The sequence below is a fragment of the Petromyzon marinus genome, chromosome 33, assembly GCF_048934315.1.
Source record: "Petromyzon marinus isolate PM22_M1 ecotype Great Lakes invasive population chromosome 33, UKy_Petmar_22M1.pri1.0, whole genome shotgun sequence".
Taxonomy (NCBI): Eukaryota; Metazoa; Chordata; class Hyperoartia; order Petromyzontiformes; family Petromyzontidae; genus Petromyzon; species Petromyzon marinus.
The window spans coordinates 4,415,403-4,441,249 of NC_133699.1; positions in this window are offsets into that span (position 1 = coordinate 4,415,403).

Below are 25,847 nucleotides of genomic sequence, written 5' to 3' on the forward strand. Positions count from 1 at the left end.
TTCAGATGTAGACTACGTTCAGCTTCATCAGTTATTTGTTTTAAATTAGATAACTCTCCAGCAGCACACCGGTAGTGTCCCATTGAAGCAGCCCTAGTCACACCACAATTGATGCACGCGGTGCTTTTATTAATTCGGCCTGTGTCGGGTGGAGGAGGGTTCACGAAACACGCATTCTTTTTACGCGACCCAATCCAAACGAATCCAATTATCAATCACGCGCGCGCGTTTTTGGTACGTCACACATGGCATATAACATTGGACGTTGTGCAATATTCCATAAGCTGTTATTTATTTAGACATGTTCTGCAGTGAACAGTATTCCGAGCATTACCTTTGCCATTTGCAAAACGGTAGCGGGCTTTGTTCGATTTTGTATCGGCTCTGGCGTCACACTCTACGCGAGGCTAATTACCCGGTTAGCCGGTGGCACCCTACGAAATCGTGTTTTCGTTGAGAGTGTTTAGCGCGAAACTTTAACCAAACGTGGATCTTAAAGGGTTGACCATGTCCCCGTGCGAGGGTAACCAACCAATGCACGGAACGTACTTTTCGGGGGCCCACAGTTTTAATTTTTTTCAGACTTTGTGAGTATGAATCATCATGAGCATGACTTATCTCTCTCTCTCTCTCCATAGCCCTTGTAGAACTTTTATCGGATTTTTACATCGCTCGCTCGTGCTGTAATAAGATTGCTCCCAAATGCAAGCACACGCGCGTGTTTCTCAAGAATGTATTTGTCATTGCTCTGCTCTAAAGAAGAAGCACTTCCCAAAACATCGCAGTGAATATGTATTTATTTTCTTATTACTTTAAGGCCACGCTTTTGTTGACGAGTCAGTTACGTTTGTGTTTGTTTGTGTTCGGTGTGCTTTTGGGCAAATCACTACCAACGTAGCAGCAACAGCAAAGACAAAGATCCCCCGTATATAATGGGTTTTTTTTTGTTATATCGCGTAAATATAAATGTGTCGTTAAACCCGTCACCGCCCGACACAGCCAATTAGTGGGGTTTGTCTCGTAAACATAACATGCCAATTCGTTACTAGTACAGCACACCGGTGTGTTGGAGAGTAAATTCACAACATTTACAATCTGAGTATGACGTTTCGCAAGTAATTATAACTAGCTTCATCAGGCGGACAGCCGTATTCGTGGAGAAATCCTCCTATATTATGGATGATACTGGTCGCCAATATCATCCGTAATATGAAGGCCGGAACAGCACACAAAGGGGTGGGTGGCCAACACCACGCGCGACCGCCTTTGTCTCCCCGGTGGCGATGCTTGCACACCGTCGGGGTAGAGGCTGCGTAGTGGTAGAGCGTACCACTCCCCTATTGTCTCCCCGTATAGCCTCCACATACTATTGGGGCAAGTGCTCTTAGTAGCAGCGTCATCACCAACATAATTTGTTTAACATTTATTTTCATGGGGAATGTTTATGACCTTCGGGCACGGCCCATTGTTGTTGTTGTTATTACAACATCCCTTAGACTACTATTGCCGAAAGGGTTGTTTTGTGTGCGTGTGCTTGCATCATCCCATTACGTTTAACAGTAATAATGCATCATTTCTAAAATGAAAAATGCGCAAATCTTAAAATCTTTCGTGACTGCAGGAATTCATATTTCCCCTTTTCCTGATGACGACCGCTTGTGTTGCGATCGAACCGTCGTGGGTTTTTTTAATCTTTTAATTTGTATTTTATATCTACGTGACTTCACCGAAAGAATCAAGAATATGCTCAAATCTCGATTTAAAGCTTTCGTGACTGCAAGGATTCATCTTCTTTGGTTCTTTCGGTAAAGTCACATAGAATTAGAATAAAAATAATAAAATAAAATAAGACAATACAATTCTCACGACGTTTCGGCCACAACATAAGTAGCCTTCATCAGGTGAAAGAACAGAACTGTCGGGACGACAGTGCTTCAATGAGCGTTGTTAAGATTCGTAGCGTCTCCTATATTATGGATGATATTGGCGACCAGTATCATCCATAATATAGGAGGATTTCTCCACGAATACGGCTGTCCGCCTGATGAAGCGAGTTATAATTACTTGCGAAACGTCCTACTCAGATTGTAAATGTTGTGAATTTACTCTCCAACACACCGGTGTGCTGTGCTAGTAACGAATTGGCATGTTATGTTTACGTGACAAACCCCACTAATTGGCTGTGTCGGGCGGTGACGGGTTTAACGACACATTTATATTTACGCGATATAACCCAACAAACCCATTATATACGGGAGATCTTTGTCTTTGCTGTTGCTGCGACGTTGGTAGTGATTTGACCAAAAGCACACCGAACACAAACAAACACAAACGTAACTGACTCGTCAACAAAAGCGTGGCCTTAAAGTAATAAGAAAATAAATAAATATTCACTGCGATGTTTTGGGAAGTGCTTCTTCTTTAGAGCAGAGCAATGACAAATACATTCTTGAGAAACACGCGCGTGTGCTTGCATTTGAGAGCAATCTTATTACAGCACGAGCGAGCGATGTAAAAATCCGATAAAAGTTCTACAAGGGCTATGGAGAGAGAGAGAGAGATAAGTCATGCTCATGACGATTCATACTCACAAAGCCTGAAAAAAATTAAAACTGTGGGCCCCCGAAAAGTACGTTCCGTGCATTGGTTGGTTACTCTCGCACGGGGACATGGTCAACCCTTTAAGTTCCACGTTTGGTTAAAGTTTCACGTTAAACACTCTCAACGAAAACACGATTTCGTAGGGTGCCATCGGCTAACCGGGTAATTAGCCTCGCGTAGAGTGTGACGCCAGAGCCGATACAAAATCGAACAAAGCCCGCTGCCGTTTTGCGAATGGCAAAGGTAATGCTCGGAATACTGTTCACTGCAGAACATGTCTAAATAAATAACAGCTTATGGAATATTGCATAACGTCCAATGTTATATGCCATGTGTGACCTAACAACAACGCGCGCGCGTGATTGATAATCGGATTCGTTTGGATTGGGTCACGTAAAAAGAATGCGTGTGTCGTGAACCCTCCTCCACCCGACACAGGCCGAATTAATAAAAGCACCGCGTGCATCAATCGTGGTGTGACTATGGCTGCTTCAATGGGACACTACCGGTGTGCTGCTGGAGAGTTATCTAATTTAAAAGAAATAACTGATGAAGCTGAACGCAGCCTACAGCTGAAACGTCGGTACCCAATTAACCTGAATACATTTTCGCACGTTTGATGCCACGTGTTGGGTGGATGAGGGTATAACGAGACACTATTCGTACAAGACCTCTCCCATAAAAAAAAAACACAATTATAAAGCATTATATTTATCCATAAAGCACATACTATGAATATATAGCATTTTAAAATATATATTACAATGGCAAAGACCTCCCGTGTAGCCTTAACAGACTGTGTGGGCTAAGTCTACAGCTGAAACGTGAGTAGCACCTTTGAAGGCCAGCACGGTACACGCGGGGGTATAGGTGGCCAGCATCTCACAAACACAAAACAGTGCATTTTGAAAGCATACACACGACCGTCGTAGATGTATAGCCGTGACACGGGTATACTTTGAACACGATACGGCGCTGGGTCTAATTGCGTAGTAAGCGTGGGTGGAGCGGTGGCGCAGTGGCTCGCGAACTGCGTCACCTGCGTTCGATTCGCGACGGACGCGGTTAACGTCGCTGAACGAGTGGATTCGCCGTCCCTTCGCCGTCCGACACTAACCCAGCGTGGTGAAGTATGGTCAGACAAACACCACCATCGACGCGGAATTTGCTACGAACGACCGCGCCCTGCATCTGCTCTAGACAACTTAAACGCGCCGCACTTCCCCGCATCTTCGCTTTCCATTCCCCTGCCACGCACCGCATCGGTGACGCCGGGCGTCAGCGCTATACGTCTGTTCCTCCCTTGGGTCGATTCGACCCAAAGTGCAGTAGCCAGGTGCGGTGCGGTCCGCACGTTGCGATGTGAAGCGATGTCAGGATCGATCGGCCTCTGTGGAGGAGGCTCGTGAAGGACGCTGCCGGGGCAGTCGGTGGCAATCGTCAGTTCACAACAATTGAGTGCGGAGGAGCGACGCTCACAACAACGAGCGGGGGGCGAGGCTAAAACGCGGCAAACTTGGCACAGTGGGGAGCACAGCTGCTGGTGCATCTCAGTCGGTTAAAGCCTAACACCTGGGTCTGTGCCGTAACCTTCCTGCCAGCGACGTCAAAGTGCACCCAGCCTTGAGTTGAAGCTTTCGTGACTGCAGGAATCCATACTCTTTGGCTCTTTCGGTAAAGTCACGTAGGTTAGAAAATAAAATAAATCACGACGTTTTGGGCGCAACACAAGCGTCCGTCATCGGGTTGCGCCCGAAACGTCGTGATTTATTTTATTTTACACCTACGTGACTTTATCGAAAGAACCAAAGAGTATGCACCTAGCCTGGCGCAAGAGCGCATAGTGACATCACCGTCAGCTTCGCTCCGAATGGCGGTTGTTGTGTGCATATTGTGTGTGTGTGCATACAGCAGCGGCTCTGCGCTACGATTCCGGCGACCCGGGTTCGATTTACGCTCACAATCGGCACCAGTGACGATTATCTGAACCGGTCCTGGGCCTCCACTAGCTCGACTCGGCCTCAAAGAGAGTACCTGGTGCGGTGTGTAAAAATGCCCTCTTGGGGAGACAAAGGCGGTCGGGCGTGGTGTTGTCCACCCACCCCGTCATGTGCCGTGCCGCGCCGGCCTTCATAGGTGCTCGCTGACAGCACTTGCCTCTACAGTCTGTTGATGCTATACGGGGGATCTTTGTCTTGGTCCTTCGCCTGGCATTTATATGCGTGCGTGTCGCTCGGGTTATATCCGTGCGCCACGGCTGTGAGTACGTTACGTGTCACTTAGCAATAGGAAGACAAAGACAGCCCGGTGTGGTGTCTAGATACACCATGCACGCATAGCCGGCCTTAATAGGCACTCGCTAACAGCGATTCTCGCAACGACAGTGTTTCGTCATCATGTGCGTCCGTGTATGTATGCTTGTCCTATTGATATTCAAAGCGCGCTTTGGAGCTCTATCACATTAGCGTATGTATTACGTGTGTTGCATATGTATGTGCGTTGCATTTGTATAATAACTGTATACAGAACTCGACTTGGGGCTGTTACCGAGCACCTATTAAAGTCGGCACTGCACACGAGAGGATGAGTGGCCAGCACCACGCCTGGCCGCATTTGTCTCCACAATGCCCATGTTTACACACAGCACGATAGGCACTCGTTGAAGAAAACCTTTAGGGTGAGGCCCCACGAATATTCCCCATTGTTGTGGACCGCGAGCGGGAATCCAACCCTTGTGGCCGTGGTCGCTTACAATTTGTATGCACATAGATTATAATCAAAGACACAAACCACCCCCCGGATGGGCAAGTGTCGTGAGAGATCACCGATGTGAAGGCCGGGGCTTGGTGTACAACACACACACACACATGCGCGCGCACTAATAGGTACAGATAGAGATACAAAGACAAATATTCCCCGGATAGCCTTCACGGACTGTTGGGGCAAGTGCCGTTAGCGAGCAGTCGCACCTATGATGGCAGGAACGGCACACGACGGGTGGGTGGCCGACACCACGCCCGGCCGCCTTTGTCTCCCCAGTGGCGATGTTTACACACCGCCCCAGGTACTCATTTGAGGCTGAGTCGACGTAGGGGAGGCCCAGGACCGGTTCAGATAATCGTCACCGGTGTTGGCCGTGAGCGGAAATCGAACGACGGGTCGCCAGGTTCTGTAGCGCAGCGCCGCGCTAACCGCTACGCTACCGCTCCCCACATACACACAGACACACACACAGACACACACATAGACACACGCGAGGCATGCCGGCAGTGTGCGCTACGGGCAAATGCGGACTCGGCGCGCGTGCGAACAGCGCTGTCCCTGCGAGCCTTCGTAATCCGCCTCGGCAATTAACGCGCATTCACAAGTCGCCTTGAAGGTCAGGCTGATTAGCGCCATCCGATTCCCAACATCTCTTCGGTACCCACCCCCTCCCATCCCGCATTAGCGATAGCGCCCCCATCACTCAGACTACCCCCCCCCCATTACAAATATAAAGATCCACCGTATAGCCTTGACGTACTTTTGTGGGCAAGTGCTGTTGGTGATAAGCCACCGATGAATGCCGGCGAGGCGGGACATGGGGGGGGTGGTGTGGCTAACACCACGCCCGGTCGCCTTTGTCTCTCCAGCGTCGCTGTTTACACACCGCACCAGGTACTCATTTGAGGCTGAGTCGACCTAGGGAACGGCCAGGACCGGTTCAAATATAATCGCCACTTTTGTTGGTCGTGAGCGATAATGATACTCGGATCCAGTCGCTGGCAGTGTAAGTACTGGTGGGGCAGATCCTCCCTGGCACCGCAGGAAATGCACCAAGTCTGTTACCCCCGGCGAAATTCGGCTGAGCCACACGGCCGATGGCAACGTGCAGTGTGCCAACCTTCACTGGAGGTCACCGCAGCGTTTGGCTACGGGAGAGACTTGTACATTTGTTTCCACTGAGGTGGCGGTCGCAATGAGGGGAGAGAAATGGTCTCTCCATTTTGTGTCCGGTATAGGTCGGCCAGGTCCCGGTAATGCAGCGAAAGAGACAGAGATGAGAGTGAGAGATAGAGAGATGAGAGTGATAAAGGGCGATGCGCGCTTTCACATTGTCGAACAGGACGAGTGTTCACGCGTGCGGTGTTGCGATGTTGTTCATACACCACGATGGGTCGTGCTAGGCCGGCGCCGGCAACCAACGGGAGCAGGACAGCAAAATGTAAACAAACCTGGGGGTTGTTCGTTTTGTGGTCGATGCTTCTGTTGCAACGTTGCCTGATGTGGTTGGGTATGTGCAAGCACAACTGCTACGACCAAGAATAATAAACAACAACAACTAAACACAACTCAGTACGGTACAGCAAATAGGTTGTCACCGCATGGGTTTATCAGTGATGTTTGGGTAATCTCACCCCCCCCACCCTCCTCCTCCCACCGTCATCTCCGTGAATTTGTCGTATTCTCGAACACGCTGTCTCGTGCTAAGGATAGCACTTTCTAAATAAACCAATGAAATGAATCACTCATCATCATGGACATCGTCAGTTATGGTCAATCTACTGCTGGATGATGACCACCCCCCCGCCACTCCCCGGCCAATCCCGCCAATCAGACCTCAGAAGCTCAGCACAGAGCTGAGCCTGGTTGGTACCTGAATTTGGAGACTTCCTAGACGTATCAGCTGTTGTAGGATTCCGTCCGCGACGTCGGCAAGCTGTCGTAAGGCAAGCAATTTATATTCTTGAATCTATCTTTGCAGAGTGTCAAATCCCCCCGCCACCACCCCCTGGTGTGCATGGAGCGTTTTTATTTATTCCGGGTTCACTCCGCGGTTTCCACGCGGGGCCCCCTTGCAAAAAAGATGTTTAACCTCAAAGGGGTTTTTTGCTGTTGTTACCTGGTTAAATAAAGGTGATTTAAAAAATCCCAAATGTAGCAGGACACTCCTCCAAAAAAGGGATCTTGAGGCTTCCGTGGGAAAATAAAATACGCGCCAGCATTAATATTTTGCAATGTTAAACATTTATGAAACGCATTACAAATCGTAAAATTATACTTTGGTCGTACGTACATGTCACAGATCTTCTGTCAATCCACTGCTGGATGAGAGTCGTGCCGTCGTGGGGGATATTTCCCCCATGCTTCACCGCGTTGGTCAAGGCGTTCGTGCAGTGAAAGCTGGGATCGCAGCCGCGGCATCATAGAAGCACAGTACAACGATGGGTTTTTGATGCAGTTGCCCTCTCTCGGCTGCCCACCATGTGGTCATGTAACCTACGGCAAAGCCTGTGCTCTGAAAAAGGGCCATTGCCCGAAACGTCGAAAATTATACGCGTTTTTCTTTTAAGGCGCAAGTGTTGAATTTTTGTTTTTGTCATTCGTGGTGGTCACTAATTTCACCTAGCGGCAATCACCGTTCATTGCCAATGACCCCGTGGCTGGCCGCAGCTGCTTTCCATCGGCTTCAGCGTCACACTCTCACAAAATGTATCCTTAAAAAAAAGTATTAAACACCGAGAGACAAAATATTTAAAAAACGTCATGTTTTAGATTCAACGTCCTTTAAACTTTCATAAATAAATAAATATCCCCCCCCCCCCATTAATTTTTGGGTGGGTAGTGTGGTAAATTCGTGAATTGTAATTATCCGATTTTGAGCCACTGCTGATAACACATTCGGGGCTTAACTCATCACCCAAAGATTTTCCGGGTCACTGCTCGACCGCAGGGGGTAGCAGAAGCCACGTGACCGCAGCCGTCCGTCGCAGCAAGGCCCCACGGGCCACTCGGCGGCCCCCCGAAAATACACAAAGAGTGACAACACTTTCCCCCTCCCCCCTCCATCATCATCATCATCGTCGTCGTGCTGCTGTCAAACCCCCAATGGTTTCAAATGGTGTAGCGGCTCTCACACTGACGATGTCTTATCTCTGAAAACTAGCGAAGAACACTGGGCCAGAGCGATAGTCTATAATACGTGTGTGTGGGGGGGGGGGGGGGGGGAGGGGGTCAGATCGCGTCTTCGTGACAACTCAAACTGCAGGCTGTTGACACCCTCCCAACGATACCCCCCGTGTGCCTGTCGGTGATGTGCGGGGACAGATTTTAGCGGGGCTCGTGATGCCGAGGGCGCTACCGACAATTTGCGCCCACGGGCGATGGCGCACGCGCTCGCCGAGATGCATTTCGAGAATCGCCTCCGCCGCCTCCTCCTCCTCCTCCTACCAGCTGGGGGCCGGTGCTCCCCGCCCGGCAAGTGGAGGCAGCCGGCACTTGCCAGGGCTGCGCCCTCTCCCCCCCTCTCTCTCTCTCTCTCCCTCTCAAGCCGTCCCCGCCCTCCCGCGCGCCACCCATCAAATTAGCAAAACGTGGATGGCGAAGTTTTTTTTTTATTCGAGTCCCACCCCCCACCACCCACCCCACGCATCGCCCGTCACTCCAGACCGAGAGGCAGCGTGCTCGTCACGAACGCGGTCTTAAAGCCCAACCCTTGACCCCCTCCCCCCCTTGACAGAGGTCACATTAACCCCATGCAACCTCTAAGCGCCCCCCCCTCCTTCTGACCTCCTCCCCCCCCCACTCCCACCCCTTTTCTGTCCCGTTTCCTCCCTCAAGCCTCGACGCGCGGAATATAAAGAGGTACTAAGGAGGACTCGAGCCACGGCTGTTAATGACTGTCAATGCGAGGCAAATGATGTCGTCTGAAACAAAGGCGGCCGACGGGGGCTGGCGCGGGACCCAATCGCTCCCCCCGCCTCCGCGCGCCCCTGAAAATTAACTCTCGTCTCGGACCCCCCGCGGTGGCCCCAGAACCCCCCTCCCTCCACCCCCCACCAGCAGCGAGGCATAACAACGGCGGAGGCAGCCAGTGAGCTATGTGGGTCTCGTGTAGTTATTGTGTCGTTTTGGTGACCTTTAGACAACAGTGGCACAAACCCCCCAACGGATTCTAGATTTGAAGCTTTCGTGACTGCTAGGATCCATACTCTTTGGTTCTATTGGGTAAAGTCACGTAGGTGAAAATAAAATAACAAAAAAATTAACAAAAAATTACGACGTTTCGGCCACAACACAAGCGGCCTTCATCAGGTGAAGGGACGAGACCCACTCCAGCGCTGTCCTCCAGACAGTCTCGTCCCTTCACCTGATGAAGGCCGCTTGTGTTGTGGCCGAAACGTCGTGATTTTTTGTTAATTTTTTTGTTATTTTATTTTCACCTACGTGACTTTCCCCAACGGATTCTCAATGTAAATGTTTCGCTGTAACTCAGCGCGAGTTTCCTCCCAGTGACTGTCTTAGACGACCACGTGTAGTCTCACATAAAGGAAGAATTACACCCAACAGAGTGATACTGTCATCTGCATATTCGCAGTATGCTTTGACTCGTAAGTTATCACGTTCAACAACAATGCGAATTATTAAACGAACACAAACTATTTTTTTGTCATTTTACCAGGTAAGGCCCTCGGAGCTGTATATCTCCTTTTCAGAAGCGACGTAGCCACGAGTGATAGCTCAACGAAGTTTGCTTATCACGTGGAAATAGCAGCCAAACACTCTATGATGCATGTTTCTACATGCGGAGAGCCTGGAGAAAAATCCACGCGACCACAAAGAGGACATGCAAACTCCAAATATAAAGGTCGGCATCGAACCCACTACCTCCTGTATATGTCTGCCACCACGGCAGACATCCTAAATAAACACCTCCTTCCGCTTCAATTCTTAGACGACAACCGCATCAGAACTTCACCAGCCAGCCAATGCGCACATCTCCTTAATAGATTGCAAATCAGAGACACAAGCCACAGTAGTGCGGTCGTGGCAATGCAAACCCAAACTATGGACCATCTTGAAAACACCTGCAGTCTGCACTCCTTCAATAGAAGAGGAACAGCAAATCTCTATGAACTCTGCCTCTCTCTCTCTCTGCTGAAGCCCTCTCGTCGTGGCTAGCGTGCATCGACATTGGCATTTAGCTCGTGGGCTTATTGCTGCCATCATGCGGTGGCGGGATGTTAACTACCTCACCTGGTCGTGTATACAGGAGGTCGTGGGTTTGCCTGTATATTTGGAGTTTGCGGTGTCTCTCTCCCCGTGGTCGCGTGGATTTTTCTCCGGGGCCTCCGGTTTGTTCCTCCACATTTAGAATCAACATCACGCGTTCAGAGTATTTGGCTGCTCTAAATTTCCACGTGATAAGCCACTTAATTGGCCTATCATTTGTGGCCACGTGGTTTGTGAAATAAGAAAAGTTGAGTTTTAATATATTTAGAATAATTCAATATCTGCAGAAATCACTTGCGAGTTTCACAGTTGCTTTCGTAAATGAACACGCATCACCGCAATAATGATAACCATAATAATCAGGTTGTTATCTTTATATGCACTGTATGCTTGCATTCATGTCACGGTACACATCTATGTAAGATCGCTTATACATGTTCATTCGTTGTCACCCTTTTCAAATAAGGCTGAAAGAGTTCGCGAGTTGTCTGTGTCCAAAGTCCGTCCGTGCGTCCGTCGGTCTGTAACGAGGAAAGAGGAGGGGGGGGGGCACTGATTCCCGTACAGAAGATCCGGCGGATGATGAATGATCATGGTGCTCCAAGAAAAAAATATCCACGTGCATTCCGGTTGATTGTGGGTCATGGTCTCTGGAACGGAACGCGCAATAGCAACAACAGCTTCATGTCATCTTGATATGCGCAGCATGCTGTTTAAGACCAACTGTGTTTATTTGATATGCTTTAATTTTCTCCCGGCCTGCATGCATTTTGTATGTCTGCCTGTGGCGTTGTCGCTTCAGCTTGGTGTGTGTGTTTAATTGTGGGGGGCGGTAGTGTGGCAGTGAGCGCGTACCGCTACGAAGCTGGCTACCCGGGTTCGATTCCCGCTCACGGCCAACACCGGTGACGATTATCGGAACCGGTCATGGACCTCCCCTAGGTCGACTCAGCCGCAAATGAGTACCTGGTAGGATGCGTAAACATCGCCACTGGGAGACAAAGGCGGCCGGGCGTGGTGTTGGCAACCCACCCCCTCGTGTGCCTTGCCGGCCTTTATAGGTGCTCGCTAACAGCACTTGCCCCTACATTATGTTAAGGCTACGCGGGGGATCTTTGTCTTTGTGTGTTTAATTGAGCTCTCATCTTGTAGATACAACCCTCTACGCTGTGCATGTCCCGAGCCCGTCTCAACCCGAGATGGAATCTCGACAAAACTTGAAAGTGTTGAAGCGCACCACCATAATCGCGCGTTGCAGGCCTCCATTGAACTCCACGGCAGTGTCAATCCAACAAAACAGACAACATTATACATTGTCTCCGTTATATGTTCATATTTAAATAATCCACCAACCTATTGACCTTGCAGGTCAATGTTATCCATACACTAATTGTTCCAGCAGGCAAATGCGGGACCAGTTTCGACTCTTTGGGTCTGTGTAGAAGTGTGGAAATTAATAAGTAAATATTTCACGTGGCAGTACCTTGGGACTCAATGCAACTCATGGAATCTCAGGGGGACGCGACGATAGAGAGATGCTAACTACATCAGCTGGTACGCAGGAGGTCATGGGTTCGACCCTGACGCCTGCTGCATATTTGGAGTGTGATCTCAAGATTCCTTCATCAGTAGGGTCCAGAATCGGGATGTTTGACCAAATTCACGAAAGGGTTTTTTTGGAATGTGGGAGCGAACCATCAATGAATACGCACAATGGGAATGGAAATGTCCTCTTCAGCAAACAACGAACGATCGGATCAAAACAATACAAACGAGCCAATACACAAGAGAAAATAAATAAACACTATCAAGGAAACGGTTAGGAAATAAAATAAAAGAGTCTACGAACTGGTTCCTGGTTCAAACTGTTGGCCCGGGAGGGTAGGGATGGAGAGATGGGACCCACGGATGAATCACTACACCGCTAATTTGTATCCACCTTACTCTACCGTCCAACTCCCTCTCTCCCCCCACCCCCACGCACCCTCCATCTCCCTGTCCTCCTTTATTCCACCAATTAATGAGCTACTTAAGACACAGTGCTTCATTCGGGCTCTTGTGAATCCGGGGGCGGCGAGTACTTTTGCCACAAATAACGGCGCCTTGCGCGCGTAAATCCACAAATCCACTGATTTAGAACTCCCAATCCGCGCCCCCTCCCTCCGGCAAGCGCCAACTCTCCCCCCCCCCTCCTCAGCCCCCCCCCCCGCCCCTCGCCTCGTACTCGCTGCAGCCCACGCACGAGGCACCGCATTCCGCACGGCGGCTCCACTCGTCTCTTTCCGCGCGCGCTTAATCCCAATTACGCGACGGTTACCACCGCTACGGGCGGGCAAAGAGCGACGCGACGCGGGGTTGCCGCCGCGTGCGGACGGACGGACGGACAGACAAAGATCCCCGTGTAGCCTCTAGCAGACTGCTAGTTGGGGGGGGGGAGGGGGCAAGTGTTGTCAGCGAGCAGCCGCGACCGGTAGACCAGGGGGTGGAGGTGGGGGTGGCCAGCTCCACGCCCGACCGAATCGTGGGCTCCGCAGTGGCGATGTTTACTGCGCACCGCACCGGGTACCCGTTTGAGGCTGAGTCGACCTAGGGAAGGCCCAGGAACCGGTTCAGGTAATCGTCACCGGTGTTGGTGGCCGATGAGCGGGAATCGAACTCGGGCGGCTGGATTCGTAGGCCACCGCGATAACCGCAGCACCACTGCTCCCCACGGACAAACACAAAGACAAACACACACGGACACAAATGTACAAAGACGGACACACAGACAGACAGAGAGACGAATGCGTGCTGCGTGCATTAAACTAAACTAAAACTGAACATTTTGTCAAAATAATTTGACCAGGTAAGGCCCGCTGAGCTGTTTTGCTCTTTTTCAGAAGCCAGCTGGCCACAAATGATAGCTCAGCCAAGTGGCTTATCGCGTGAAAAATTATTGCTGCCAAATATTATAAACGCGTGTTGTCGGCTTTCGCGACAAATATCATCCATAATACAGGTTTTTTTTATTATATCGCGGAAATATATAAACTGCGTATTGATGAATGTGGAGGGAAACACCGGGGGAGCCGGATAACATTCCACGCGACCACGGGGGTGGGGGGGGGGACATGCCAACTACAAATATACAGCAATCGTCAGGGTCGGGATCGCACCCGCGACCTCCTGCATACCAGGCGAGGTAGTTAACATCTCAGCCGGATGGATACCCAGACAGACAAGCGGACCCATAGACAGACAGATATAATCATGGATTGACAGACCAAGCAACGGACCCATAGACAGACAGATATAATCATGGATTGACAGACCAAGCAACGGACCCATAGACAGACAGATATAATCATGGATTGACAGACCAAGCAACGGACGGACGCCACGCTGGGAATGGACGATGTCAGATCGTCAGCTCTCGCCACCGCACGTTGCGCTACCGACGTTGGACTCAATGTGAACGCACATTACACACGTCGAGTTCAGAATTATAATATTTATTTAGACTGTTTGCAGATGTCCAGTATGGAGCGGGTCAGCAAATAATAACAAGAAACAGCAGAAGGTCGAACAGTAGTAACCCTGTTGTGTGTACAATATACTGTAGATGTATATATGATAGACTTGCGTTATATACCCAACACATAGATTGTTTCATATGCTTCAGTTTGTATGCATATTGAACTTGTTTCGCACCGTACGTAGCCAACCGCGCTAATCGGAGTTGCGGATTAGTACATTAGCTCGTTTTCGCTCAAGATCAATGAAGGTTGTTGTTATTATAAGAAAGTGTTTGTTTAAGCAAGATGGAATAACACGTAGGCTTTCGCGACCAATATTATCCATAATATAGGTTTCTGGGTTCCATCGCGTAAATATAAATGCGTCGTTAAACATTTACAATTGTAAGTGTTGTGGGTTGACTCTCCAACACACCGGTGTGCTGAACTAGTGACGAATTGGCACGTTTTGTTGTACGTGACAAACCTAACTAATTGGCTGTCTGGTGGTGGCGGGTTTAACGACACATTTATATTTACGCGATCTCACCCAAAAACCTCTTATGGATGATATATAAACCCTGGAAAAGCTTCGACCTTCTAGGTCTCATCAGCAGAACCCTACTTGGTATGCACATGCTGCTGGATTTGCAGATTGTAACCGGCGAGAAACACAATAAGCGCATCCTCTGCCTACTTCCCGTAGCCGTGTTTGCACTTTAAAAAAAGTTGCAGGTACTTTTTGTGACACATCCCTTCAGCCATAAGGACCGTCTATGAGTGATTCTCTTGATCAGCAGGATTGGTTGAATGCAAGCAAAACTCCCGACCGATTTTAGACATTCAGGGTCTCCAACTTGCTTATCAATACCTGCACTTCCCAGTGTTCAAATGTTATATACGAGTCGTACCTACACCCTAAATCTAAACGTGTGTAGCGACGTTAAATGGATCACTACGGCGCGTCGCGCCAAGTGCCGTTGAAACAGGCGCAGAGGCTGACACACCGTGCAGTACCATTCAGTGGGCCACTAGGGGCATGGTACTGGGTACTAGCAGGAGAAGCCTGACGAATCCTAGCGGCGGAGTCGGGGATTGCAGCCTCGACCAGCGCCGCAGGGAATCACCACAGAGGGGGCCACTGGAAGAGTGCGGAGGGGGGCGGCTGGTGGTAGGGGCCATGTGAGGATGAGGCACTGGGTTAACCACGTGATGGGCCGGGGTGAGTTATGTGGGCCACAGGTGGACGAGGGGGCACGGGGGGAGTAGCTGAGAACGTCTGCAGAGTTCCCGAAAGAGGCGTGGTTAAGGGCGGAGCCAGAGAGGGAACAGGTGCGGCGTAGCCTGGAACCGTTGGGAATATTCTGGACGTAGGGCGCGGCCGAGGGTGGAGCAAGGCCGCGCCGAGAGAGATAAAAAGGAAGCCCCGATCACAGATCCGGGCTGTCTGCAGGTGACGTGGAACCCAAGTGCCGCGTCTTCGTCTCCGTCTTCGACATCGTGGGTCAGGCAGCACGTTGGCTGCTCTGACCCGATTGTAGTTATCCCGTATGTGAGAGAGAGATAGGTGTATTGTGGTCCTATGTGTAACAAGAGTGAGAGATAGGTGTATTGTGGTCCTATGTGTAACAAGAGTGAGAGATAGGTGTATTGTGGTCCTATGTGTAACAAGAGTGAGAGATAGGTGTATTGTGGTCCTATGTGTAACACAAGAGAGAGATAGGTGTATTGTGGTCCTATGTGTGACGAGAGTGAGAGATAGGTGTATTGTGGTCCTATGTGTAACACAAGAGAGAGATAGGTGTATTGTGGTCCTATGTGTGACAAGAGAGAGAGATAGGTGTATTGTGGTCCTATGTGTAACAAGAGTGAGAGATAGGTGTATTGTGGTCCTATGTGTAACAAGAGTGAGAGATAGGTGTATTGTGGTCCTATGTGTAACAAGAGTGAGAGATAGGTGTATTGTGGTCCTATGTGTAACACAAGAGAGAGATAGGTGTATTGTGGTCCTATGTGTGACGAGAGTGAGAGATAGGTGTATTGTGGTCCTATGTGTAACACAAGAGAGAGATAGGTGTATTGTGGTCCTATGTGTGACAAGAGAGAGAGATAGGTGTATTGTGGTCCTATGTGTAACAAGAGTGAGAGATAGGTGTATTGTGGTCCTATGTGTGACGAGAGTGAGAGATAGGTGTATTGTGGTCCTATGTGTGACACGAGAGAGAGATAGGTGTATTGTGGTCCTATGTGTGACGAGAGTGAGAGATAGGTGTATTGTGGTCCTATGTGTGACGAGAGTGAGAGATAGGTGTATTGTGGTCCTATGTGTAACACGAGAGAGAGATAGGTGTATTGTGGTCCCGTGTGTAACAAGAGTGAGAGATAGGTGTATTGTGGTCCTATGTGTAACACGAGAGAGAGATAGGTGTATTGTGGTCCTATGTGTGACGAGAGTGAGAGATAGGTGTATTGTGGTCCTATGTGTAACAAGAGTGAGAGATAGGTGTATTGTGGTCCTATGTGTGACAAGAGAGAGAGATAGGTGTATTGTGGTCCTATGTGTAACAAGAGTGAGAGATAGGTGTATTGTGGTCCTATGTGTGACAAGAGAGAGAGATAGGTGTATTGTGGTCCTATGTGTAACAAGAGTGAGAGATAGGTGTATTGTGGTCCTATGTGTAACAAGAGTGAGAGATAGGTGTATTGTGGTCCTATGTGTAACAAGAGTGAGAGATAGGTGTATTGTGGTCCTATGTGTGACGAGAGTGAGAGATAGGTGTATTGTGGTCCTATGTGTGACACGAGAGAGAGATAGGTGTATTGTGGTCCTATGTGTGACGAGAGTGAGAGATAGGTGTATTGTGGTCCTATGTGTGACGAGAGTGAGAGATAGGTGTATTGTGGTCCTATGTGTAACACGAGAGAGAGATAGGTGTATTGTGGTCCCGTGTGTAACAAGAGTGAGAGATAGGTGTATTGTGGTCCTATGTGTAACACGAGAGAGAGATAGGTGTATTGTGGTCCTATGTGTGACGAGAGTGAGAGATAGGTGTATTGTGGTCCTATGTGTAACAAGAGTGAGAGATAGGTGTATTGTGGTCCTATGTGTGACAAGAGAGAGAGATAGGTGTATTGTGGTCCTATGTGTAACAAGAGTGAGAGATAGGTGTATTGTGGTCCTATGTGTGACAAGAGAGAGAGATAGGTGTATTGTGGTCCTATGTGTAACAAGAGTGAGAGATAGGTGTATTGTGGTCCCGTGTGTAACAAGAGTGAGAGATAGGTGTATTGTGGTCCTATGTGTAACAAGAGTGAGAGATAGGTGTATTGTGGTCCTATGTGTGACGAGAGTGAGAGATAGGTGTATTGTGGTCCTATGTGTGACACGAGAGAGAGATAGGTGTATTGTGGTCCTATGTGTGACGAGAGTGAGAGATAGGTGTATTGTGGTCCTATGTGTGACGAGAGTGAGAGATAGGTGTATTGTGGTCCTATGTGTAACACGAGAGAGAGATAGGTGTATTGTGGTCCCGTGTGTAACAAGAGTGAGAGATAGGTGTATTGTGGTCCTATGTGTAACACGAGAGAGAGATAGGTGTATTGTGGTCCTATGTGTGACGAGAGTGAGAGATAGGTGTATTGTGGTCCTATGTGTAACAAGAGTGAGAGATAGGTGTATTGTGGTCCTATGTGTGACAAGAGAGAGAGATAGGTGTATTGTGGTCCTATGTGTAACAAGAGTGAGAGATAGGTGTATTGTGGTCCTATGTGTGACAAGAGAGAGAGATAGGTGTATTGTGGTCCTATGTGTAACAAGAGTGAGAGATAGGTGTATTGTGGTCCTATGTGTAACAAGAGTGAGAGATAGGTGTATTGTGGTCCTATGTGTAACAAGAGTGAGAGATAGGTGTATTGTGGTCCTATGTGTGACGAGAGTGAGAGATAGGTGTATTGTGGTCCTATGTGTGACACGAGAGAGAGATAGGTGTATTGTGGTCCTATGTGTGACGAGAGTGAGAGATAGGTGTATTGTGGTCCTATGTGTGACGAGAGTGAGAGATAGGTGTATTGTGGTCCTATGTGTAACACGAGAGAGAGATAGGTGTATTGTGGTCCCGTGTGTAACAAGAGTGAGAGATAGGTGTATTGTGGTCCTATGTGTAACACGAGAGAGAGATAGGTGTATTGTGGTCCTATGTGTGACGAGAGTGAGAGATAGGTGTATTGTGGTCCTATGTGTAACAAGAGTGAGAGATAGGTGTATTGTGGTCCTATGTGTGACAAGAGAGAGAGATAGGTGTATTGTGGTCCTATGTGTAACAAGAGTGAGAGATAGGTGTATTGTGGTCCTATGTGTGACAAGAGAGAGAGATAGGTGTATTGTGGTCCTATGTGTAACAAGAGTGAGAGATAGGTGTATTGTGGTCCTATGTGTAACAAGAGTGAGAGATAGGTGTATTGTGGTCCTATGTGTAACAAGAGTGAGAGATAGGTGTATTGTGGTCCTATGTGTGACGAGAGTGAGAGATAGGTGTATTGTGGTCCTATGTGTAACAAGAGTGAGAGATAGGTGTATTGTGGTCCTATGTGTAACAAGAGTGAGAGATAGGTGTATTGTGGTCCTATGTGTAACAAGAGTGAGAGATAGGTGTATTGTGGTCCTATGTGTAACAAGAGTGAGAGATAGGTGTATTGTGGTCCTATGTGTAACAAGAGTGAGAGATAGGTGTATTGTGGTCCTATGTGTGACGAGAGTGAGAGATAGGTGTATTGTGGTCCTATGTGTGACACGAGAGAGAGATAGGTGTATTGTGGTCCTATGTGTGACGAGAGTGAGAGATAGGTGTATTGTGGTCCTATGTGTGACGAGAGTGAGAGATAGGTGTATTGTGGTCCTATGTGTAACACGAGAGAGAGATAGGTGTATTGTGGTCCCGTGTGTAACAAGAGTGAGAGATAGGTGTATTGTGGTCCTATGTGTAACACGAGAGAGAGATAGGTGTATTGTGGTCCTATGTGTGACGAGAGTGAGAGATAGGTGTATTGTGGTCCTATGTGTAACAAGAGTGAGAGATAGGTGTATTGTGGTCCTATGTGTGACGAGAGTGAGAGATAGGTGTATTGTGGTCCTATGTGTGACGAGAGTGAGAGATAGGTGTATTGTGGTCCTATGTGTGACGAGAGTGAGAGATAGGTGTATTGTGGTCCTATGTGTGACGAGAGTGAGAGATAGGTGTATTGTGGTCCTATGTGTAACAAGAGTGAGAGATAGGTGTATTGTGGTCCTATGTGTAACACGAGAGAGAGATAGGTGTATTGTGGTCCTATGTGTGACGAGAGAGAGAGATAGGTGTATTGTGGTCCTATGTGTAACAAGAGTGAGAGATAGGTGTATTGTGGTCCTATGTGTGACGAGAGTGAGAGATAGGTGTATTGTGGTCCTATGTGTAACAAGAGTGAGAGATAGGTGTATTGTGGTCCTATGTGTGACGAGAGTGAGAGATAGGTGTATTGTGGTCCTATGTGTGACGAGAGTGAGAGATAGGTGTATTGTGGTCCTATGTGTAACAAGAGTGAGAGATAGGTGTATTGTGGTCCTATGTGTAACACGAGAGAGAGATAGGTGTATTGTGGTCCTATGTGTAACACGAGAGAGAGATAGGTGTATTGTGGTCCTATGTGTAACAAGAGTGAGAGATAGGTGTATTGTGGTCCTATGTGTAACAAGAGTGAGAGATAGGTGTATTGTGGTCCTATGTGTAACAAGAGTGAGAGATAGGTGTATTGTGGTCCTATGTGTGACGAGAGTGAGAGATAGGTGTATTGTGGTCCTATGTGTGACGAGAGTGAGAGATAGGTGTATTGTGGTCCTATGTGTAACAAGAGTGAGAGATAGGTGTATTGTGGTCCTATGTGTAACACGAGAGAGAGATAGGTGTATTGTGGTCCTATGTGTAACAAGAGTGAGAGATAGGTGTATTGTGGTCCTATGTGTAACAAGAGTGAGAGATAGGTGTATTGTGGTCCTATGTGTAACAAGAGTGAGAGATAGGTGTATTGTGGTCCTATGTGTAACAAGAGTGAGAGATAGGTGTATTGTGGTCCTATGTGTAACAAGAGTGAGAGATAGGTGTATTGTGGTCCTATGTGTAACAAGAGTGAGAGATAGGTGTATTGTGGTCCTATGTGTGACGAGAGTGAGAGATAGGTGTATTGTGGTCCTATGTGTGACACGAGAGAGAGATAGGTGTATTGTGGTCCTATGTGTGACGAGAGTGAGAGATAGGTGTATTGTGGTCCTATGTGTGACGAGAGTGAGAGATAGGTGTATTGTGGTCCTATGTGTAACACGAGAGAGAGATAGGTGTATTGTGGTCCCGTGTGTAACAAGAGTGAGAGATAGGTGTATTGTGGTCCTATGTGTAACACGAGAGAGAGATAGGTGTATTGTGGTCCTATGTGTGACGAGAGTGAGAGATAGGTGTATTGTGGTCCTATGTGTAACAAGAGTGAGAGATAGGTGTATTGTGGTCCTATGTGTGACGAGAGTGAGAGATAGGTGTATTGTGGTCCTATGTGTGACGAGAGTGAGAGATAGGTGTATTGTGGTCCTATGTGTGACGAGAGTGAGAGATAGGTGTATTGTGGTCCTATGTGTGACGAGAGTGAGAGATAGGTGTATTGTGGTCCTATGTGTAACAAGAGTGAGAGATAGGTGTATTGTGGTCCTATGTGTAACACGAGAGAGAGATAGGTGTATTGTGGTCCTATGTGTGACGAGAGAGAGAGATAGGTGTATTGTGGTCCTATGTGTAACAAGAGTGAGAGATAGGTGTATTGTGGTCCTATGTGTGACGAGAGTGAGAGATAGGTGTATTGTGGTCCTATGTGTAACAAGAGTGAGAGATAGGTGTATTGTGGTCCTATGTGTGACGAGAGTGAGAGATAGGTGTATTGTGGTCCTATGTGTGACGAGAGTGAGAGATAGGTGTATTGTGGTCCTATGTGTAACAAGAGTGAGAGATAGGTGTATTGTGGTCCTATGTGTAACACGAGAGAGAGATAGGTGTATTGTGGTCCTATGTGTAACACGAGAGAGAGATAGGTGTATTGTGGTCCTATGTGTAACAAGAGTGAGAGATAGGTGTATTGTGGTCCTATGTGTAACAAGAGTGAGAGATAGGTGTATTGTGGTCCTATGTGTAACAAGAGTGAGAGATAGGTGTATTGTGGTCCTATGTGTGACGAGAGTGAGAGATAGGTGTATTGTGGTCCTATGTGTGACGAGAGTGAGAGATAGGTGTATTGTGGTCCTATGTGTAACAAGAGTGAGAGATAGGTGTATTGTGGTCCTATGTGTAACACGAGAGAGAGATAGGTGTATTGTGGTCCTATGTGTAACACGAGAGAGAGATAGGTGTATTGTGGTCCTATGTGTAACAAGAGTGAGAGATAGGTGTATTGTGGTCCTATGTGTAACAAGAGTGAGAGATAGGTGTATTGTGGTCCTATGTGTAACAAGAGTGAGAGATAGGTGTATTGTGGTCCTATGTGTAACAAGAGTGAGAGATAGGTGTATTGTGGTCCTATGTGTAACAAGAGTGAGAGATAGGTGTATTGTGGTCCTATGTGTGACGAGAGTGAGAGATAGGTGTATTGTGGTCCTATGTGTGACGAGAGTGAGAGATAGGTGTATTGTGGTCCTATGTGTGACGAGAGTGAGAGATAGGTGTATTGTGGTCCTATGTGTAACAAGAGTGAGAGATAGGTGTATTGTGGTCCTATGTGTAACACGAGAGAGAGATAGGTGTATTGTGGTCCTATGTGTGACGAGAGAGAGAGATAGGTGTATTGTGGTCCTATGTGTAACAAGAGTGAGAGATAGGTGTATTGTGGTCCTATGTGTGACGAGAGTGAGAGATAGGTGTATTGTGGTCCTATGTGTAACAAGAGTGAGAGATAGGTGTATTGTGGTCCTATGTGTGACGAGAGTGAGAGATAGGTGTATTGTGGTCCTATGTGTGACGAGAGTGAGAGATAGGTGTATTGTGGTCCTATGTGTAACAAGAGTGAGAGATAGGTGTATTGTGGTCCTATGTGTAACACGAGAGAGAGATAGGTGTATTGTGGTCCTATGTGTAACACGAGAGAGAGATAGGTGTATTGTGGTCCTATGTGTAACAAGAGTGAGAGATAGGTGTATTGTGGTCCTATGTGTAACAAGAGTGAGAGATAGGTGTATTGTGGTCCTATGTGTAACAAGAGTGAGAGATAGGTGTATTGTGGTCCTATGTGTAACAAGAGTGAGAGATAGGTGTATTGTGGTCCTATGTGTAACAAGAGTGAGAGATAGGTGTATTGTGGTCCTATGTGTGACGAGAGTGAGAGATAGGTGTATTGTGGTCCTATGTGTGACGAGAGTGAGAGATAGGTGTATTGTGGTCCTATGTGTGACGAGAGTGAGAATAGATGTATTTAGTCCCGTGTGTAACGGTGTTGCATAAAGTGTAGAATAAACGTTGTTGCCTCCTAAATAGTGTCTCTAAATGACTCACTACACGAGTAATAAAAAAAAACACAACATACGCATTGAGGATAGAAATAAAATATGATATTTAAATATATTATGTAAAGATATGATATTTAAATATATTATAATTTTTATATGTAATTACATAGAAATATATTGTACTAAACATATGTTACATTTTTATTTAAAGCTTTCGTGACTGCATGGATTCATATTCTTGGTTCTTTCGGTAAAGTCACATAGAAGGGAAACAATAAAATAATAAAAATACGTTACATTTCCATGTAAAATTCATAACATTTTTATTTTAATTGAGGATATGTTATCTGCAAAATACGCTCGTGATTTTGTTAAATCACCTTCCTCAATAACTGTGTTGTACATAACATAGCTTTTTTGGGGTTAGATCGCGTAAATATAAATATGTCGTGAAACCGGCCACCACCCGACACAGCCAATACCTAGTATAATCACCCAGGAATGTCTGTCCTTAACGCTCGTGACGTCACTCCACGTCGACCAGCCCCCCTCACTAATAATCATGAGCAGGTGACGTCCAAAAAATGGACACCCCCCCCCCCCATTATTATTAGCTACTATAATGAGCCAAGAATGTCCGTGTACAACGCTCGTGACATCACTGCACGTCGACCAGCCCCCCTCATTAATAATCATGAACAGGTTACGTCCTCCACATGGACCCCCTCATTAATAATAATGAGCAAGTGACGTCACTCCACTTGGAGCACCCTACCCCCTCATTAATAATCATGAGCAGGTGACATCACTCCACATCGAACAGCCCCCCTCATTAATAATCATTAACAGGTAATATCCTGCAAATGGACACCCGCCCCCCCCCCCCATTCATAATAATTAGTGGCTGACGTCAATCCACATGGTGGGGGGCGAGGCGCCTCCTCCCCTCTCCTCGGCGTCAACTTACAACACTCACGACCAAGGCAGAACCCTCACGTCACGTGATCTCCGTAGCGCTGTTGAGACATCGAAGTAAAAAGGACGTCATGATGAACAAGGGATTATAACTTTAAAATGAAATAGGTCTGTGTCACCTGATTTTTCTCTTGCAAGTTTCAGATTTACTGCAAGACACCCGTCCTTGGACGGGCAAAAGGCGAGTTCGTAAGATTCGTCACCTTAGCAAAACATACCAATTCGTTACTACTACAGCGTTTACAATTCGAGCACCGTGACTTTTCGCCAGTAATTACAACAACCAGCATCATCAGGCAACAGACAGAGACTTGTCGAATCGAGGGATTCATCTGATCTCATCACTCGTGAGCCAATCAGGCGCGAAGGGCGGGGTATGCTTATTCACTGCAATGGATATGCATCACCGGTTGGGTTACTCAACATACACTCTGCGTGCACATTATGCGTGTGCATCCTGCCGTAGCCTTGAAAGGGAGAAATACATATATATAATTTGCGACGTTTCGGGCATTGGGCCCTTCCTAATGGCCATTGCAAGAAAGGTCGCCAATAATATACTTTTACTTTTGATGCCACGCAGTTTCACTGGCGACTCTGTTTACTTTGTTGTTGTTTGTTTGTGCACCACTCTGCCAACGTGGTGATGCAGCACCAATAAAAAGCACTGCGTTAAACTGATTATAATCAGTTTGATTAACCTTTACTGGAGCCTTGCACCCCTTTGGTTCTCAACGAAAAAAAATGTAGCAAGTTAATAAATACTGTACATCGATTTAAAACTTTCGTGACTGCAGTAATTCATATTCTTAGCTCTTTCGGTAAAGTCACATTGAAGGTGATGACGACCGTTTGTGTTATGGTCGAAACGTCGTGAGAATTTTTATTGTTTTTATATATTTTATTATTTTATTGTTTCCCTTCAACGTGACTTTACTGAAAGAGCTAAGATTATGAATCACTGTACATCGGTTTGATTAAACAGAATAGTTGTTACGTGCCCGTGATTCATTTGTGTGTTTCGATCATTTACCTTCTAAACAAAAAATCTGGCCATGTCTCGCGCCCCCAGGGGGTGCGTGCACCCCCAGGTTAAGAAGAACCACTGGGTTAATTAGTACTTTGTGTTACCGGACGAGAGATGTCATTGCATTCGTAGCTATGCCAATTTTAGGAAATATAGCCGTATAAATAATTACTTCGCCTTTACCGATTGTCTTTTTAAATGGTGTTGAATACTGACGTGTCTTACGTGTGGACAATCGCGTTTGTTGTTGCTTGGGCCGTTGTCCCAGGCTCCCCGACCAACGCGTACCGTGTACACCCCTTGCATAATCTCGGGGCAGGCGCTGTTAGTGAGCATCTATTGAGGCCAGGATGGGACACGAGACGGTGGTGTTGTCAGAACCACACACTCCCACACAAAGATAAAAGACAAAGATCCCCCGTATAGCCTTAACAGACTGTAGGGGCAAGTGCTGTTAGCGAGCACCTCCCACACACACACTCCCACGCACACACTCCCACACCCTCTCTCGCTCACACACACACACTCCCACAAATATAAAGATCCCCCGTATAGCCTTTGCAGACTGTAGGGGCAAGTGCTGTTAGCGAGCACCTATAAAGGCAGGCACGGCACACGAGGGGGTGGGTGGCCAACACCACGCCCGGTCGCCTTTGTCTCCCTAATGACAATGTTTACACATCGCACCAGGTACTAATTTGAGGCTGAATCGACCTAGGGGAGGCCTAGGACCGTTTATGATAATCGCCAGGTTCGTAGCGTAGCTCGTTAACCGCTACACTACCGCTCCCCATCACAAACTCCCATACCCACTCTCGCACACACACACACTCCCACACCCTCTCTCACACACACTCCCACACCCTCTCTCACACACACACACACACTCCCACACCCTCTCTCGCACACACACACACTCCCACACCCACTCTCGCACACAGACACGCTCCCACACCCTCTCTCGCACACACACTCCCACACCCACTCTCGCATACACAAACACACACACCCTCTCTCACAGACACACACACTCCCACACCCTCTCTCGCACACACACACACACTCCCACACCCTCTCTCGCATACACACACACTCTCTCTCGCACACAGACACTCCCACACCCTCTCTCGCACACACAAACTCCCACACTCCCACTCTCGCATACACACACACTCCCACACTCCCACACCCTCTCTCTCACACACACACACACGCTCCCACACCCTCTCTCGCACACACACACACTCCC